Below are 20526 nucleotides of genomic sequence, written 5' to 3'. Positions count from 1 at the left end.
GCTTTCTAATTCTCTTGTGGTTCTTATATCACTATTTTAGTATATGGTTTGTAAGGCCCCTAGGGCATAACATATACTGTGCAACTTATCGTATAGTAATTGAGTAACTTGTATTGTACTTTTACCTCTGACCTCATAAAGAGTGCAGAGGGGTTGTGTTTAAAATAAATACATATATATATATGATATATACCTTGTGTGGTGTCCTTTCATTTGGTACTCAAGGGATTATTATTGGTAAAACAACTTGCTTAATACGCTCTCTGAAGTCTTAGCCTGATGACTGCTGGCCCATGCTACCTCTAGGATAGCTTTCTATAAGGTTGACTTTACAACCACTATCAAGAAGGGTCGTTTAGACTGGTGCAAGGTGCCCACTAGAACTAGTGGACATCATATGCCAGGCTAACTTCTCACAACCTCCCCTTCCAACAACCAATCAAAACAGCAGGTAAGCACAGTATCTGTTTGAGGATTACTAGAATATATTCATACTGTTATGAAAGATTAAATTGTCAGACAACAATTAGGAATTAAATCAGACTGCAACAAGAGTCAACTAACTCTTACCTAACATATGTGCTGTCAACATTAACATAAAACATTTCAGGAAGGCAAAGGGGAGAATCTAATGTGGGTGATTGTCCCCAACAAGCTGAGATTTAAACTCCTCCAGAAGGAAATCAAATGCCTGTGAAAGACAATGTTTATGCAGAGCATCCATCTCATCTCTGTGAATGTATGTGACGCTTTTTCAAATTTCAGCCAAGGGAAGAGGCCCAGTATAGCGGTCTCCAAGGAGTTGGGGAGCTCCCATTCAGTAACATAAGAAAGTTTCCAACTGCTTTGACAAATATGTAGAAAGTGAACAAAAGGATCACATCATGTGATTGAGACTGGTATGTGGCAACCAATATCAGGGGCACCAAGAATAGATTCTACTAACTTACGTGTGTGTGCCAAATAAGCCCTATTTAGTTTATTAACTTGGATAACTTGAAGATGTTCGAGACAGACCCCAATGCTAGATGTAGGATTTCTCATCCCTCATGGTACACAGTAATTGTAGCACCTCATGCGTGGGAGGTTGCGAACACTAAATTAAAATAAGTCATGAAGTGTGCACCTGATGTGTTTGTACATGAATTGTCCTGATGCAATGTTATCGTCAGATGGCAAAGTGTGGAAATCAATGAATTCAGCATCATTGAACAAATCCCTAAGTGTTTTGAGCCCTAGGACGAACCATGTATGGAGCAGGAGTACATATGGCCAACCTGTATGTGTGTGTGGGGAGACCAAGAATTGGCATTGATTGATAGGGAGTATGTTATTTAGTGATCCTACACGTTTGTTGCAAACAGGACAGGACCAAACTTAGCATGAGCAGAAATCAAGTGGCACCTTTTAGGAAACAACAGGCGACATACAGAGCCATCAACATAGCCAATTTGGGAAAGGTCTGTCTCAGCTAAGTTACGACAAGCCATCCAGTGGGCAACCCTTTGTAGCTGTGCTGCCAAGTAGTATTGCTCAAAATCAATAAACCAAGTCCTGCTTCCACAGGTAATTTTAGAATAGAAAGAGCAACCCTATGATGGCTGCCACTTCATATCACTTCACTAAGCAGCTGGTCTTTCTCCCACAAAAAGGAACAGGGGAGGCAATGAAGAAGTTTGGAAAAATAATATAGTATTTGTGGGAGAGCTAAAATACTAATATGTGCTACACGCCCAACCACTGCAAGAGGAAATCTAAGACCAAAACGTGATTTGTGCGCAAAGAGATCAGACCACCCTAGCTAGGTCACCATCCTGATCTGAGTGGTAAACATTTATTCCCAGGTATCCAAACAAAATGGCCTCTTCGGCAAGTCTGCCATCCCAAACTGGTTGCAATAATAACCGGCAAGCAAAGTCTAAAAGAAAAATACAAGACTTGCCCAGTTAACATAAAAACCCAGAATCTGTGAGTAAAAAATCTAATATCTGCTTAATATCATAAAGGTCTGCCATGATGTTCCTGACATACACAAAAATCTTGTTGGCGTAGAACAGTATAGCCAATGTAGCACCACACCCTAGCATGCGCGCATAAGTCGCAAACAAGAAGCTAAAGGGTTAAAGGCCAGGCTGAACAGTAAAGGTGGCAAAGGGCAGTCTTGACAAGTACCCTTATCAAATGCACTGTAGTTGGTGATGCATTGCCCAATCTTGACTCTATCAGCCTAGCATACAGGACATGAATCCACTCAAAAATACATAGAGTGAGATTAAAACACTTCAATGTTATGTGTATGTAACCCAAATGTAAAGAATCAACGTCAATTTTTGAGATCAAGCATGATACAGAAAGCTCGAGGGAATGAGTCCCTGGCACAGCACATACCATCCCAGAGCCTGCACAGATTCAGAGGTATTATAGTGTGGAATGAAGACATATTGCTCAGTTAGTGGCCAGAGGCTAATATGTTATATCCAAATTCATATAATCTGAATTTAGGATCGATAACGGCCATGTTTGAGCCCATATCTGTAAGGTCCTTCCTCAGCTTTATCTTTGTGGGTAAAAGAGCTCTATTTAGGGAGGGTGGAATGCAGCCTTGTTTATAGGTTTTGTCATATATCTTTAGTAAACTGGAGGACGGCTGGGAAGATATATCATAAAATGTGGATGGAGTCCCACCTGAACCATGAACCTTACAACACACTAATTCTAAATAACCCATTTTACTTCCCGCAGAGAGAAAGGCAAATCCATATTTATTAAAGCATCTCCCTAGAGTCTGGGGATAGGCACCAATGCAGGGAAGTTATCAATGACATCAGAGGAATCTAGCAAGGACTTATATAAATCGCTATAGTATACAAAAAAGCACTTTTTATGTTGGATTGTGTGAATACCAATACCCCTGACAGTAAAAGTATATGGAGGGGGATGGAATGGAAGGACACCAGATTTACTAAATGGGTCAGTTGGCAGCCAGATGTATCCCTCTTATATTGGTCCTAGCCAAATAGGAAGAAAGGTCATGCCACGTTAGGGTTGCCAGCTTATCATAATAGGTAGATTTCAAGGAGCGGAGATTATCTGACCTGTCCAGGTTTGCAGGAGGAAGAGTCCCTATGTCTCAAGGATGCTTCTAATCCCAAATGCTTTCTGTTAATATTCTGTCTAACTCTCATTAATTGGTTTTGATGCACAAACCTCTAGTAACCACCTTGAAAGTCTCCCCTTTGATCAAGTGGACGAGCCCTCATTTTCATGGACAAATGTACAAAAGTGCAATAATTTTCATCAAGCACTCCGAGTCCACAAAATTCTTTTTCAAGTAAAGTAGTTTGTCTTTAATCTTGGTATGTTTCAATTTCCATCTTCATTGAAAACATTCTTCAAACATTCTTCAACACAAGTGCAGCCAACACGTGTTTCGTCTGGTCAAATCTGACCAAGGACTTCCTCAGGGCTGCAACCCAAACAGAGTACAACATCACCATTACATCCTTATTTTGCCCTCTGTATGACAAGAATAGTTTAGAATTTAACCAAATATCAAAGGGACACATCCCTGAACACACCAGTGCTCAAAAGTAAGAATATAGATCAGAGTTCTTCTGCTCACCACCAAGTTCAAGCTTGAAACACCCAGGTAAAATGCTCTTATTAGGTGGGATATGTAGCCTCCACTTAATTGTTAGTTATATATCAGGAAAATGTAGTTAAATACAGTAGGTTAATATAAAGTAAAAAGATGAGACCAAGCTACAAGGCTTCCTACCTATATCTCTCCGCGTTCAATCAATCAATCAATCAATCAATCAATCAATCAAAGGCATTTATAGAGCGCACTACTTACCCGGAGGGTCTCAAGGCGCTTGGGGCGGGGGGGGGGGAGGGCCTGGGGGGGGGGCCCGGGGGGGGGCTGCTACTGCTCGAACAGCCAGGTCTTAAGCTTCTTCCTGAAGGAGAGGTGGTCTTGGGTCAGGCGCAGGTCGGGAGGGAGGGAGTTCCAGGTCTTGGCGGCCAGGTAGGAGAAGGACCTTCCTCCGGTTGTCGTTCTTCGGATGCGGGGGACGGTGGCGAGGGCGTGACTGGCTGATCGGAGATGGCGTTTGGGAGCGTAGAAGTTGATGCGGTTGTTGAGGTAGCTCGGGCCTTGATCGTGTAGGGCTTTGTGTGCGTGGGTGAGGAGACGGAAGGTGATTCTTTTGTTGACGGGGAGCCAATGCAGGTCTCTCAGATGTCCGGAGATGTGGCAGTGTCGTGGGATGTCAAGGATGAGTCTGGCTGAGGTGTTCTGGATCCGCTGGAGTCTCTTCTGGAGCTTGGCGGTGGTTCCGGCGTAGAGGACGTTGCCGTAGTCCAGTCGGCTGGTGACGAGGGCCTGGGTGACCGTCTTCCTGGTCTCGGTGGGGATCCACCGGAAGATCTTTCGTAGCATGCGCAGGATGTTGAAGCACGACGAGGAGCTGGCGTTGACTTGTCTGGTCATGGAGAGGGAGGAGTCCAGGATGAAGCCCAGGTTGCGTGCGTGGTCTGTCGGTTTGGGTGCGGTGCCCAGGGCGGGGGGCCACCAGGAGTCGTCCCAGGCGGAGGGCGAGGAGCCCAGGATGAGGACTTCCGTCTTGTCTGAGTTCAGTTTCAGGCGGCTGGTCGTCATCCACTCGGCTACGTCTTTCATCCCTTCGTGAAGGTTGGCTCTGGCGGCGGCGGGGTCGTTGGTCAGGGAGAGGATCAGCTGGGTGTCGTCAGCGTAGGAGATGATGTTGAGGTTGTGTTGGCGTGCGATGGCCGCGAGGGGGCTCATGTAGACGTTGAAGAGGGTGGGGCTCAGCGAGGATCCTTGAGGGGCGCCGCAGATGACTTCGGTGGCCTCTGACTTGTACGGTGGTAGACGGACTCTCTGTGTTCTTCCGTCGAGGAAGGAGATGATCCATTCCAGTGCCTTCTCCTGGATTCCGACGTTGCTGAGGCGCTGCACTAGGGTGCGGTGGCAGACAGTGTCAAATGCCGCGGAGAGGTCTAGGAGGATGAGGGCCGCTGTTTCTCCGTTGTCCATCAGGGCTTGGATGTCATCGGTGGCAGCGATGAGGGCGGTCTCGGTGCTGTGGTTGGCTCGGAAGCCAGATTGTGAGGGGTCGAGGGATCCATTCCTCTCGAGGAAGGCGGCCAGCTGTTTGTTGACGGTCTTCTCGATGACTTTGGCTGGAAACGGGAGGAGCGAGATGGGGCGGTAATTCTTGAGTTCGGTGGGGTCCGCTGTTGGTTTCTTTAGTAGAGCGCTGAGTTCGGCGTGCTTTCAGCTCTCCGGGAAGGTGGCGGTGTCGAAGGAGGTGTTGATGATGTCCCGCAGGTGGGGTGCGATGACAGCGTCGGCCTTGTTGAAGACGTGGTGAGGGCAGGGGTCGGTCGGAGATCCGGAGTGGATGGAGTTCATCATGCGGACGGTGTCTTCGGTGCTGATCAGAGTCCAGGCGCGGAGGGTGGTGGTGGGGGGCGGTGGTTCGGTCGTGGCGTGCGTCGGTTGAGTGCTGAAGCTGTTGTGTATGTCCGCGATCTTGTTGTGGAAGTAGGAGGCTAGGGAGTTGCAGAGGTCTTGCGATGGGGTGATGTTGTTGTTTCCGGCGTTGGGGTTGGAGAGCTCTTTCACGATGTTGAAGAGTTCCTTGCAGTTGTGTGTGTTGTTGTCCAGCCGGTCCTTGAATGCAGTTTTCTTGGTGCAGCGGATCAGTTGGTGGTGCTTCCGGGTGGCAAGCTTGAGGGTGGTCATGTTGTCCGGTGTTGGTTCCCTTCTCCAGGCTTTCTCGAGGGCTCGGCAGTTCTTCTTGGAGCTCTTGAGTTCGTCGGTGAACCATGGGGCCTTCTTGCTACCGGGTCTGCTGGGCGGGGTCCTCAGTGGGGCGAGTTCGTCCGCGCAGTTGCTGATCCACTTCGTGAGGTTGTCGGCGGCCTGGCTGGGGTTCGCTGAGCTGGCGGGAGGGTGCTGGCTCAGGGAAGCGGCGAGCTGGTCGGCTGTGATCTTGTTCCAGCTTCTTCGAGCAACCTGTTGCTGGTGGTGGTGGATCGTCGTTCTTCTGAAGGTGAAGTGGACGCAGCTGTGGTCCGTCCAGTGGAGTCCGGTGGCGTGGCTGAAGGCGATGTCTTTGCTAGATGAGAAGACGGCGTCGAGTGTGTGTCCGGCGAGGTGGGTGGGGGTGGACACCAGCTGCTTGAGTCCGAGGTTGGCGAGGTTGTCGAGCAGGGTGATGGTGTTGCGGTCGTTGTTGTTCTCCAGGTGGAAGTTGATGTCCCCCAGGAGGATGTAGTCAGCGGAGGGGAGGGCATGCGGACTGACGAAGTCGGCGATGTCCTCGCTGAATTGTGTGCGTGGTCCCGGGGGTCGGTAGATCAGGGTGCCTCTGAGGGTGGTCTTCGGGTCGGTGCGGATCTGGAAGTGTAGGTGTTCGGCGGTAGTCAGGGTGTCGTCGGTGTTGGTCGTGATGTGGATGGTGTCCCTGTGGATGATGGCGATGCCTCCTCCAGTCTGGATGTCGCGATCTCACGTTGCTCAATTCAACTTCCCGAAGATATTCCTATATTGGTATTGCACTTTGCGGCTGTAATAATATTTATGATCATTAATGGTCTATTCTAATTTGTCTTTCTCATTCACAGTCAATATTACAGATAACTAAGTTAATATTCGCTGATTATAAACATAATGACTCTCTTACCTCTGCCTTAGCAGAATCTCCCAAACGTATCGGGCTCTCGCAGTATGTGTTTTAATTGTAAAGTCAAGGTGCCGCTGTCTGTCACCTAAAAAGCCGAGGGCACGTATTAGATTATACTATTCCTTCCAATGCATAAATAATGTCATATTATTATCTATATTAGTCAGGGGGACCTCACCTCGTATCAAAATATCATGTGCCTCGGAACGCGTTTCTCCGTATCGGATTCCTAGTATGGCGCCATCTTGCTATTTCTTTTTATACATTTGTGAGGGCGGGAAGCACCATCTTTGTAAAGTCCGTAATTTGTATACAAAATCTCTTATGTTCCTGTCTTGGCAACTATAACTAACTTATATCCTCCTCTCGCTTTATACTACATATTACTCGAAATATCGAAGTCATTTAGACAGATGTTGCGTGTACATATTACATCTGCGTTTTTCCAGTAGTAGCGAACAATTGTAAACATTGTATTATTCAGAGTATCCTATTAGTGTGATTGTGTCTATATAAACACTCAACATTTATTATTCGTTCTCCCCAGTTAAAAAGCACAGTATCACAATGTGCATTGTAATGCGCATGTCTGTAAACTTATAGTCGCCATCTTAAGATAGTCAAAAAAGACTCTATCTCATAGGAGATCGAGGTTTATTAGGCCACGATCGCGTAACTCGGGTGGTTTCAAACACTCATAATGTTATATTATTCATTCAGCTACACTCTAATCCTTGTATCGGGACAGATACGTCAATTGTGTATTATTCGTCAGGTCCAGACACCATTCTAAAATGGTTCCTCATAATAGTACACTATTATTTTTATCTACGAATTTACTCGATGGAGCATCCCTGACTGTTTTTCTTCTTCATCTTATATTGCATCTCACAGGGTCATTTGTTTGCTATTGTTGATTGTACAAAGCAGAAAAATACCAGCAATTTGCCCCGCTATCCAGTCGCATAGATTCAGGTTAAGGAATACAAGCAAGAATGCAGGAAATTCAAGTTTAGAGGTAGGGGAGTCAGTAGGTCATTGAAGTTCCTATTTACACCATATTCAGAATGTATTGGAAACAAAAATAGTATCAATGTATAGTTATACACATTATCAACATCAATTAACGGTACAGAGCGGGAATATCGTCGCAAAAATATCGACTTACCTAAATATCGCTGCAAAAATATCTACAGGAAGAAATATCGATGACAAAAATATCGTCTGACCAGAATATCGACAGACAGGTAAGTAATATTGTTAACATTATTATAGTTGTAATAAATATCGTTTACAAAAACATAGTTTACAATAATATCGTTTTTTAAATAATTATAAGTAATGAAGTGTTTTTAATGAATATTTGTAGTCAAAGTAGTATTTTTAGTAGTATATTATTAGTTAATAATGTATTTTAAGTTGAATTTAGTATTAATAGTTCCGTAGCGGGTTGTGGGTTTATAGGGGAATAGGGTGGGAAGTAATTTAAATATAATGAAATAATAGATTAATTAGTGTTTTGAATGAATATAAATAGTGTAATAAATAATAGTTAATTAATTTCAATTAGTTAATTGATTAATAATTATGTAATTAATAATGTTAATTTTTTAATTAATTTTAGGTGTGTGTACAGGAATTTTTTAGTGAAAATGTAGTAAATTAATTACAATTTAATTGATTAATTATTTAATTAATGATTACAAAAAAAATAATAATTATTGTTATTTTATAAATTATTAAATACATTTAGTAATGTTTACCCCTACGCTATCCAACGCGTTCCCTACTGTTGCACCCCCTGGAGTGGGAATAGTAATTTTTACCCCTACGCTAGCCAACGCTTTTCCTACTGTTGCACCCCCTGGAGTGGGAATAGTAATTTTTACCCCTACGCTATCCAATGCTTTCCCTACTGTTGCACCCCCTGGAGTGGGAATAGTAATTTTTACCCCTACGCTATCCAACGCTTTCCCTACTGTTGCACCCCCTGGAGTGGGAATAGTAATTTTTACCCCTACGCTATCCAACGCTTTCCCTACTGTTGCACCCCCTGGAGTGGGAATAGTAATTTTTACTCCTACGCTATCCAACGCTTTCCCTACTGTTGCACCCCCTGTAGTGGGAATAGTAATTTTTACCCCTACGCTATCCAACGCTTTCCCTACTGTTGCACCCCCTGGAGTGGGAATAGTAATTTTTACCCCTACGCTATCCAACGCTTTCCCTACTGTTGCACCCCCTGGAGCGGGAATAGTAATTTTTACCTCTACGCTATCCAACGCTTTCCCTAATGTTGCACCCCCTGGAGGGGGAATAGTAATTTTTACTCCTACGCTATCAAATGTTTTAATTAGTAATATATTGTATATTTTAATTATATGTATGTATTATTGTTGTTATATAAAGTAATGTGTAAAATCAATTTATATGTCCACATTTATTAAGTTTATAATTAAAAAGTGTAGTACATTTGTTTTAAATACTTAAAAAATAAAACTAATGTAATGTATTTTGTTAATAGTACTTATATTTATTTATTATTTAATGTAATTTTAATTATTTTAAAAAGTCGATATTTTTTACATCTATATTAATTACAACGATATTTTGGAGTCGATATTTATGTACTTACCTGTTATATAGTATAGGGTGTCGATATTTTTGTAAACGATATTTTTACAACTATATTTATGTCAGCTATATTTTTGTAATCGATATTTTAACACCCCACCCAATTAACAACACTCCTAACAGTCCATTCTGAATATGTCTAATTCTCGCTATCCTCTAACATATTGTAAGTGATAATTTCATACATAGTATCCATAGATATACTGCTGATTGATAAACATTACAGTAGATCAGGTCATCTCATAATTAGTATACAGTTATTCATTCCCTAAGAAAAATTCATACTCATGGTCCACATTGAGACCCATTTCTACAGCTTTCAATTTAATTAACCATGTACCTTCCTTCCTTCTAAGTGTAAGTATCCTATTAACCCCTCTGGGGTCTGGTTCTAAGTGATCTATGCCATGATAACTAAAGGTATGTTTTATTCTGTCTTGAGAGTTTCTTATCAAATGAGCTGCGGTTGGGTAACGGGTATCCCCCTGTTTAATTGCTCTAAAATGTTCTGACATTCTGTCTTTGAGCCTCCTTTTTGTGCTCCCAACATATATCATCCCGCAGCTACATACAATAACAAAAACAACGAAGGTAGTATCACAGTTGATGAACATCTCTATGGTATTTTCACCCGTGCCATTATAATTCAAACTTACTACTTTTTTCTTTGCCCATCTACACGAAGAGCATCTACCACATCTGTGGAAGCCTCTAAATCTAGATAGCCAAGCTTTATTCTCAAGTTTCTTAGGGTAACTAGGGCTGAGTATGCTGGCCAGTGTCATCCCTTTCTTAAATGTTACAGAAGGATACCGGGTAATGTATGGTGTAATACGGAGACACGCGTTCCGAGGCACATGATATTTTGATACGAGGTGAGGTCCCCCTGACTAATATAGATAATAATATGGCATTATTTATGCATTGGAAGGAATAGTATAATCTAATACGTGCCCTCGGCTTTTTAGGTGACAGACAGCGGTGACAGACGCGTTCCGAGGCACATGATATTTTGATACGAGGTGAGGTCCCCCTGACTAATATAGATAATAATATGACATTATTTATGCATTGGAAGGAATAGTATAATCTAATACGTGCCCTCGGCTTTTTAGGTGACAGACAGCGGCACCTTGACTTTACAATTAAAACACATACTGCGAGAGCCCGATACGTTTGGGAGAGTCTGCTAAGGCAGAGGTAAGAGAGTCATTATGTTTATAATTAGCGAATATTAACTTAGTTATCTGTAATATTGACTGTGAATGAGAAAGACCTATTAGAATAGATCATTAATGATCATAAATATTATTACAGACGCGAAGTGCAATACAAATATAGGAATATCTTTGGGAAGTTGAATTGAGCAACGTGGAGAGATATAGGTAGGAAGCCTTGTAGCTTGGTCGCATCTTTTTACTTTATATTAACCTACTGTATTTAACTACATTAAAGGGGTATGAGCATATGTGCACCAGAGACATTGGAGCCCACTGTTACCCATGATTCATGGGAGAAGAGCCTAATAGCATATGTAGCATGGGGGTGTTGTGGAGGAATCATGGTCATAGCATTGCTAGTTATCACTAACCAGTGACTTGGACTCAACATAACAGCATCCATAAAAAAACATATGAAATGTATGGCTAATAATACAGCATAATTATAAGTTTATGTGAGAGAGGAGAACAGTGCAAGTATAAGCATTATTAATGAGGGAAAGGACATAGTAGTGCAGACTGTCGGTTGACCAGTAGAGCAGGCGTGGCATAAAAGTCCTCAGAGTCAGGTGGGTCGTCTCCAAATATACCAGAGCATGCATACAACAGTTTTGGAGTGGCAGTAATATCTTGTATAGCAGCAGCCATTTCCACCACTCGTTGCTTTCCCATGGAATCTAAAAGAATCTGAATTACTTACTTCGCAAGTGGCGGGGGCAGCCCTGTTGGACCGTTGTGAAGGCTCTGTCAGAATGGAATGAGGAAGCAGTGAGAGCTGAAGCAGTGGGAGCTGAAGCAACCACCCAGCCCCCTTGTCAAAGGTTTTAGGCCAAGCTGATTCCGGTTAGGTAAAAACAGTGGGAATAGTGACCATCAGATACTCGCAGTTTTTACGAGGATTACAGTGTATATTTGAGGCACAGGGTTGAGAGCTTTTGTTTGACCTGCAAAAATGAGGAGTGTTTGCGCGGCCGTGCGGGTGTGTAAACTGGAAACAGCATCACTCCTCTGTTTTCCACTCTTATGTTTTCTTTTTCTCTGGCTGCCATTGGGACATGATCCCAGAAATTCTAAATCTTCCCAACGATCAGCTCTGTGGCTAGCCAGGGGGAGGGAGCGTAGATGGGAATCTGTGGCCTCGCTCCACCACAAAGGGCAGGGACAAGATATCCATAACTATATCAGTTTTCAACGGGCCTTCAATAAAACTAGTGCCATCATTATGTTTCAGGCCTTTAGGCAGTCCGATGATGCAAACCTTATTGCAGCAGGCTGACCCTCTGCATCGTCAAGTCTGTCTTCTTTGTTTGCATTTGAGCTACCATTGGCTGAGACCCTTGAGTTAGGTCTTCCATGCTTAGTTCCAATTCAATAATGGCGAGGGTATTCACAGAGCTCTTTCCTGATAGTTTTCGTTTATTTTCTTGCAGTATTACATCAACCTTGGCTTCCAGGGCTGATCAGGTCTCAGATATCACAGTGAGAATCTGATGCAGTTTATCAGGATGGTTCATCAGGCTCATGCCAGGGCATACCACACTAGGTGAAGTACGACCCCCGTGGCTGAGGTCATGGCTAGATGTTGAGAGTCACTGTCTGAATTAGGGTTTTGTATACAATGTAGTTTATTAATTTGGGGGTAGAGGAGTGGAGGCTGACCATACTTGATGTGGAGGTAGAGCAAAAATGCCAACCAAGTTAATGCCAGAATCAACAAGTGTGAAACAGTCAGCTACAAAAGCAAAATGAGTACAGGAAGCATAGGCCCACCTCAGCCAAGTCTGTATATCGATAGACTCCGTTTGTGACGACAGCAATCACTGGAGACACGTCTAGCCAATACAGAAAGGATAAGCCAGAAGGAATTGTTATAGCTGGTGAACTCTGTCGCCCAAAAGAGACTGCCGGGGGGGATGCAGTCACAGTGCTCAGCAATCCCAGCAATTGCCAGGTACAATGCCTCAATGTACAAAAAAATACCATATATGGGGGAGCTGTGAGCTCTTGACAGGTGAAATCAAAATAGTAAAATAAATAGGGGTCGAGATTAAATCCATCCATTGTTCCATGAAAGGTGAAGAAGTGGGACCCGCACTGTGGTAGATTAGATGGCTTTAGGATGGTGCTGCCTTGCAGCAGCTCCAGGCTCAAACAGAAAGCACAAGCTGAGTGGACCCCAGTCGGGCCCCAGCCTCATGCAAGTAAGATGATTGCCAATGTTAACAACAGCAGCTGAACATACAGTTGCCTGAAGGCAGCTCCCGGCAGGCCCCCATGGGATCGGAAGGGCCTGGGACACAGAAGAATTATGGGACTTCACTCTCCACCGTGCACAGGGGAGCAATCCAATACTGGCCACAGGCCTAGAAGCACGCAACAATTGCAAGGGTCCCAGTTTGGCTCTCCGAAACCAGGGAAAAGGACCCCAGCATGTAGAATATTTCCCCTCAGTGCCATGATGTATCCCGCAGGTAGAAGCGGGTTCTCAGGTACTATGCTCTGGTGAGGATGATTTGAGTGAAAAAACTTCCTAGGCAATTTCAATCAGTAAGTGCAAATGTCAGAGCATAAATCAGGTAAAAGTAAAAAATCAAAAATCATGTAAAAAAGCATAATATTTTTGATTATGTTAAAAAAGTCAAAGTTAAAAGCAACATTAATTACACATTGGAACAATGATTTTTAATTTCATTGTAATTCAATAAAATATACAGGATGTATAAAGTTGGCACTTTCAATATTCTTTGTCTATTGTATCGACGCGCGTTTCGGCGTACTTAAAAACGCCTTCTTCAGGACAAGCCACTGATTTACTTCATATGTTGCAATGGAATTATCAAAGATGATAGATCGAAACGAAATTTAAGGCCAATCTAGGGGCAAATTCCTTAAGTTCCTCCAAGTAAATACGGAGCTATATTGGACCTGATGATGTCTTTTATATCTCCTTACTATGAGCCGCTAATTAAAAAAGGGGATTGACGATGGTATCCCAATTGGAGAACTTTCAGTGAGTATCTAAATGTAAATCAAAAGGTGAAAAGGTGTTTCTTTAAAATGAGGCTTAAGGATGATCGCCACTCAAGTTTCTGATCTAGATAGTGGAACTAGTTATGGTAGACGATATTGTGCTGTACATATTCTTTATTCGTGATACTTTAAAAAGAAACCTGATATTTATTCTAATAAACAACCGCAATTGGGGGCAATCAAGGGCCTCCGGCGTGTAGCGTTGTGTCAGGTGAATGACGCAGATGATATTCTGCTGTGAATATTCTTTATGAGTGATGCATAAACAGGCAACCTATCTGATATGGAATCCTGTACGCAACTGCGGTAACGGGGATGACGAAGGCCTCCGGCGAGTAACGTGATGTCGAATGAGTAGCCCAAAAAGCAGGGCCCAAGAGCTCCAGTAAAACACAGACGCCATACCCAACCACCAAGCCATGCCCCCTGGCAAGCAATTTCACTAAATAGTGGAGTAATTATTGTTAGTCTCAAAATAAATCTTCAAAGTAGAAACTCATGTTGGCATAGACTACATTCTTTCAGAAAGGAGGGCAAGGATTGGTACCCAAGGGAATTGGTGTGCAGATTCAAGGTCCTTCGAAAGGTGGAGGACATGTTTGAGGTGGAGGCAGAGGTTTTAATAACAATGCCGACAATTATATTGAGAGATCTGGATATTATTACAGATTTGGTAAAGAGGTACAGTGGAAGAGAAATGGTATATTACATGTGCAGCCATAAGCTAATATAATTCAAATAGCTTCTCAAATAAACTAAATATTATGATTCACATGACACTGAATGAAGTGAGTTAGTGCATGGTCCAAGCTCCACTGCTAATGGAAAGAAAACAAACCAGTTCTACTGGTTTGACTTAATCTGTTCCACCTCAGATGCAGAATATTAAAGTAGAATTTCCACTGAATTTTCCATTTCAGCAAAATTCTGTCACCTCAAGAGAGACACTAGTGACTAGTGATTTGTTTTCACTAATTTGCAGCTACTCTTAGAGTTCCACAGGGATAAAGTCAGGCACAATGACGATGCCCGAGAGGGAAGGAGATTGCATGCTTGATGCAGTTCTACAAGATGACCAGAATGGCTCATTTGTAGAAGGAGTAGTTAATGGTCAACCCATGTCATTTTCAGTTTATACTGGTGCAACCTATGCCACAGTTAGACCAGTGGAAATTCCTAACATACCCCTCTTGGGAAAGTACTACAAATAGTAGGCAGTTAATAAAACAAAGTGATTAAGAAGTTGTCAGTAAATGTTCCAGTAAAAACAGATTCAGCTGTAAATGAACATGAATTCATAATTAGTGAAATAGTCCAGTAAATCTATTGTGTCAAGATTTACTGTATAAATGTAGCTGTGTAAATGATTGTACACTGAATGGAGTCTACATTTAAACAAAAGAGCCAGATGTAGATTTGAGGCAGTAAGATATAATATATTTCTTATTCTTACAGAACATACCTCCAGATTTAAGAGAGGCCATGAAGAGGCTGGTTTGGGATTTCACCTGAAAAGATGTTAGGCTAATAAAAAGTCCCAATCCCGTACAGCTTTCTGTTAATCCAGATGAAGTGTATTTCCAAATATAGACTTTCCTGTGAAGCTGAGAAAGGGATTACACCTGCAACTGAAAAAACAGTGTAGCAGGATATCAGAAAGCTTGAGAAATCAATATATTTCGTCTGTAATGGGCTTGAGAATACCTAATGTAAAGAGGAAGATATTACAAGATGTTAGAAAGATTGGTGAGACCATAGTCCCATGTTGTCCCATGGTACCGAACCTAGCAGTGATTTTATTTCAAATTTCTGAAGATCCATTGTGGTCCGCAATCACTGATTTGTGCTACGCATTATTTTCCAATCCTTTACGTGAGGATACCCAGTATCTTTTTGCGTTCCAATATGAAGATACGTTATTTGTTTGGGCAAGAACCCTACATTTTTCCAAGTGATTGAAAAACGATTTTCAAGTTACCCTATGTTCAAATTTGGTGCAATACATTAATGATTTAATGACTGCAGCAAAAACAAAAGAATTATGTAAATTGGACACAATTGCATTGTTGAATCCTTTGCCTGACAGTGAACATAAACCTTTAATGACATAGTTACACTACTGTCAGACAGAAGGTACTTATCTAGGATATTAGATTAAAAAAGGAGTTAGGAATGTGTACAAAGATCGCATATCTGCAGTTTTGAGAATGAATGTGCCCACTACACTGAGAGGATTGAAAATAAGTATAGGGATGGATGTGTTCTGTCATCAGTGGATTCCCAACTTTTCCATCACTGCGAAGCCATTCCATTGAGATGGTACCTTAGAAAGAAGAATGTACGAAAACCTTCCTGGAGTTAAGACACACTTTGTGTACAGCATCCACTCTAGGCATGCCCGATAATAAATAAAACTCTTTTTTTGTTTTACTATGTCATAAAACAGGTGCTCACTTTCTGTTCTTGCACAACAGTATGGTAATAGGAAAAGACCTGTGGCATATTTTTCTAGAACTCTCAAACCTGTTGCCGCTGATTTGCTTGGAAGCTTAATATTGGTAGCGGCTACTTCTATTGCCATTACGCAGAGTGATTTGGTTGTCATTGGTCACACATTAATTGTTGGTGCCTCATTTAGTGGAGACGCTTCTGACCAGAACAAGATCTCAAATTTGGCGAATGTCAGATTGACTAAATATTAACTGACAATTCTGGCAGCACCAAATGTCTCAATAAAAAGATGAGATATTTTAAATCCGGCAACTTCCAAAAGATGTCAGTGATGAAGATGTACAGGGGGAGCATGACTGCCTTGATATATCAGAATTGCGAACTAAGCCAACAGTAAACAGTCATGAAATACCACTCGGTTTGGCTGACTTGGTTTTATTTTTGAATGGCACACGTTTGAGAGATGTCAAGGAAATTTACAAGCAGCATAGGCAGTTTGCATTGTACTTGTGTAATATTACTTCTGAACAAGCATCAGAATCAGTTGCCGTTACTAGAACATTCTATATAGCCAATGAATATTGATAGTCAGTATTGCTTTGGGATAGTTCACAATTTTGGCCAAGTATGGTCACAGTGTGGTTTCATGACTTCAGCTGGGACCCCCTTTCGCAATGGACCACCCATTCTTGATTGTTGCAAGCTTTAACATTTCCATTGAAAATAGCATTTGTGAAACATGCTACTCATGGACATGGTAGTGATATGGCCACTAAGAAAATTGTTTTGCAGATGGATTTGCAAAATTTTATGCAAAAATGAATACTGTATTGTACATGATGACAGATGAACAACACAGATAAGCAATCAGAATCTACTGAAACCGTTTTTTATTGTGTATCAATACGAACATTTGTAAATTTTAAAGATGTACAAAATGAGATGCCAGATAAAGAGAAGAAAAACCGAGAAAACGTGGGATGTAAACAGGATGAGGAAGACCTTTGGAAATACAATGATGGGAGGTTTGTCTTGCAAATTCACTGATACCGCAGATTGTGAGAGATTTCACAAACCTACACGTGGGACGTGATGGGCTGGTGAGGGTGTTCAATGCTTGCTAGTGCATTCCTAATTTTAGAAAAATGGCAGAAGACTATTGTCAGAGATAATGTGTGATGCAAAATTATTATTGAGGGAGTCGATCCCTAGATTTGGAATGCCAACATTAATTAAGTCAAGCGAGGGGGAATATTTCAAGAAATCATGAGAATTCTGTGTGCAGCACTGAAAGTCCATCAAAACTTCAATTGTACTTATCATCCAGACCATCTGGTTTGATGGAGAGATACAACAGTGAATTTTAAAACAAGTTTGCAAAAGTGTGTGCTTCAACTTCTCTGAAATGGCCCGATGCAATTTCACTGGGGTTGCTAAGCATGAGATGTACCCCAAATAAGAAAACTGGATTGAATGTCCATGAAGTGCTCATGGGAATATTCCGGCTGGATCTTTGCTTACTATTACTGATGAATAGGATTACTGCAATTGCCTAGCTGGCAGTATACTCTACCTCTCGCTAGGTGCAATTTGAAACAACTTCTGCATCTACAGAACCGTGTCACTCTGTGCAACCAGGAGAGTCCGTCCACATCAAATAGCATGCCAGGAGAGACTTCTTTGAACCATGCTGGAAGGGCCACTACCAAGTGAACTTGGTGACAAGCACAGCTGTGAAGTGTGGAGGTTAGCTGTATTAGATTCATGCATCTTACACTAGGAGAGTGTGCAATGCATATGAAGAAACTGTAAGACAAGCTGTTGAGCAGTAAACTCAAAATCAAGTTTGATATGTGGATCTGAGGAGAACCTGGAATCTGGGTAAAGATAGTTTGAAGGATAGGTGGGATAAGCACGGAGTTATTAGTAAAGATTCTTGCTTCAATAACATTAATATTTATAGTTGTAAAGAGTGTTTATTTAATATTTAAGTCCTGTAGATCAATTTGCGTTAGGGATTTTAAATGTAATTGTAGGAACAAGGAGAGGGAGAAAGTAATACGAATGGCGGAAGAAGAAGTTGGACTTGAATGAAAGACGGAGGCCTACGACAACTGGAGACCATTGCAGAGGGTAAGTCCTTCAAGATCAAGAATGATGACCGAGATGCAATAGTTTGGTGCAGTCATAACTTTCAATTATCATGGCAGGGAGGGGGGATTGAGGAAAATTATTTTTCCGTTATATAAGCATTGGCTAATACAAGTTTGGTTCAGTTAACATAACTAGGTCACACTAAGCAGCATTTCTGAAAGTGCATGCTTAAATGAAGTGCACAAGCATTCCTTTTTGTCAGCTTCATAGAAAATCATCAAACTTCAGCTGCAGCCATGGTGTCATGGTTGCTGAATGTGTAAAGGTTTCATTTTTTAGCTTCCTTAGCCGAGGAGATGTATTTGAAACAGTTTTATGGTTAATGTGGCCAACCTTCATTGCTCTGTCTCTTGATATGAATGTTCAGAACGGTCCATACTATCAAGATACATTTCTCATGTTTCTGTCCAATCAAAAAAAATCATTTACAAGAAGGTGTTTTAGAAATTAACAGTTTGATTAGTTTGCTGTGCGAGGTACATTTTATTCCCACCTCTCTGCGTAATGTCATGCTATGAAATGTGTGATGTCTTTGTCTAAAACATGAAGGATCTGCTAACATTATGTCATTGTGGGATGACATTTTTTTGAATTAGATACAGACATTTGGCCTTAAATCTGTTATTCTAAACCTGTGCTCGGCAGATCCCTGGGGGCCCGCTGCACCTACTGGGGGTGGGGGTTGGGGGTATGGCGGCTGTGACTGTTTAAATAATTAAATAATATTAGCATAAAGAACTTTTAAATTGTATGTTAAAAATGAAGATGTTATCCTTGGCTTGATTCGATGAAGCAGTACAAGTATAGCAAACAGTAATATAGATGACCGAGGCATCAACTGAAGCACTAACATGCTCCGACAAATAGATAGGATGCATTAGGTGTAAAAAAGAATACAAAGTGATATGCTAGATCCTAGCATATTGCTTTGTCTTTTAGAAATAGCAGCATATAGTGTGTATTTGTAAAGCACATGTTCACCCAAGGGTATCTTGGCGCTGAATAACAGGTGTTTATTGTTACCAAACTCAATGGTATTCATTTCATTGACCTCAGAAGCAGCGGCGACTCCAAGGAAACATGATATGATAATAACTCAAGGTTAATATTATTTTATGTTTTCCTTCTGTAGCAGGTTTGTGGGCGGGGCGGGCTGCTCCAATACCAGAGGAGCAGGGGGAGGAGTGGTTTGCCCACTTCAAGTGTGCATGAATGTTTGGCCTTCTTAGGCTGGCCAAACGTTCATGCGCACTTCACATGTTCTCCACGCAGGCTGCATTACAGTCTGCGTGGAGAAAATGCCCAGGTTCCCATTCCCTGGCTGAATGCTGAACCATGGCGCACAAACCAATCATAACGCTGCACTGCAGTGTTATGATTGGCTTAGGGGAGACTGGGTGCTTACCAATCACAATGCTGCATTGCAGTGTTGCGATTGGCTCAGGGGAGCTTTGATGCTTCCAGTTCTGGCCCCAGGGGAGAGACGGAGACATGAAGAAGAGACCCGGCATCAGGTAAGTGTTTTTTTATTATTTGTTAAACCCCCTTATACCCTCCTCCCGCCCAATCCATGCTGGCCGCCACTACTAAGAAGGATGAAAGGCTGAGTGGACCCACCAGGATTTGATCCTGTGACTATGAGGTCAAACACAGGCCCCTACAGTGGAAGCATTTGTCCACTAAGACACCCTATGTATACTTGTTACTGTCATTTAGTGCATTTTTTAGGTTAACCTTGTAGATATTGTTTGGGTGAGCTCCCTGGCTACCAATAGTCATTCAGTGGGGAGCCACGGAAGTGAAAATGTTAGGAACTGCTACCTTAGGCATTCATATCTTTAAGACTTTAGATATTTTTACATTTTGCATTACACATTTTAGAAGCGCAGAATTTTATTTTAGAAAGGCATTCCTCATGTTATTACTCAATTCTGCTAGGTCTGTTCAGAACAGAGACAACTGCTGTTTATTTTATGTAGTGAAGGTTAGCCACAAATGGCCCTATTGTATTTAGGATTTATTGTTATGATTTGAATATTGCTAATTCCCTGATTAGGATTACCTTTTAATTTCTGTAATGATAATTTTGATATTTGAATAAATTTACAAAAATGAGAACTGGCGAAACCTAGTTATGCACAATTCTTTTAATGGTCTTGGCTGAGTATTTGCACAGTGGATTATCCTTGTCTGACACAAAGAACCTCATAAATATGGCTAGGGCAAAGTATTTAAACAATTTTGGGGTTGAAGCATCTTCACTACCAACAACTATTATAGAACTGTAACAAATATAAATCCCTTACAACATTTTATAATTTATT

General features: G+C 41.9%; 1 protein-coding gene across 1 annotated transcript in view; it reads right to left on the bottom strand.

Moving 5' to 3' along the window:
- CCDC13 (coiled-coil domain containing 13) overlaps positions 1–20526 on the bottom strand; it is a 498753-nt gene that overhangs the window by 315258 nt on the left and 162969 nt on the right. The window lies entirely within an intron of this gene.

Source organism: Lissotriton vulgaris, chromosome 10 (assembly GCF_964263255.1).
Source record: "Lissotriton vulgaris chromosome 10, aLisVul1.2, whole genome shotgun sequence".
NCBI lineage: Eukaryota > Metazoa > Chordata > Amphibia > Caudata > Salamandridae > Lissotriton > Lissotriton vulgaris.
Note: the sequence above shows the minus strand (reverse complement) of the source record. Positions and strands in the feature narration are given on the sequence as shown.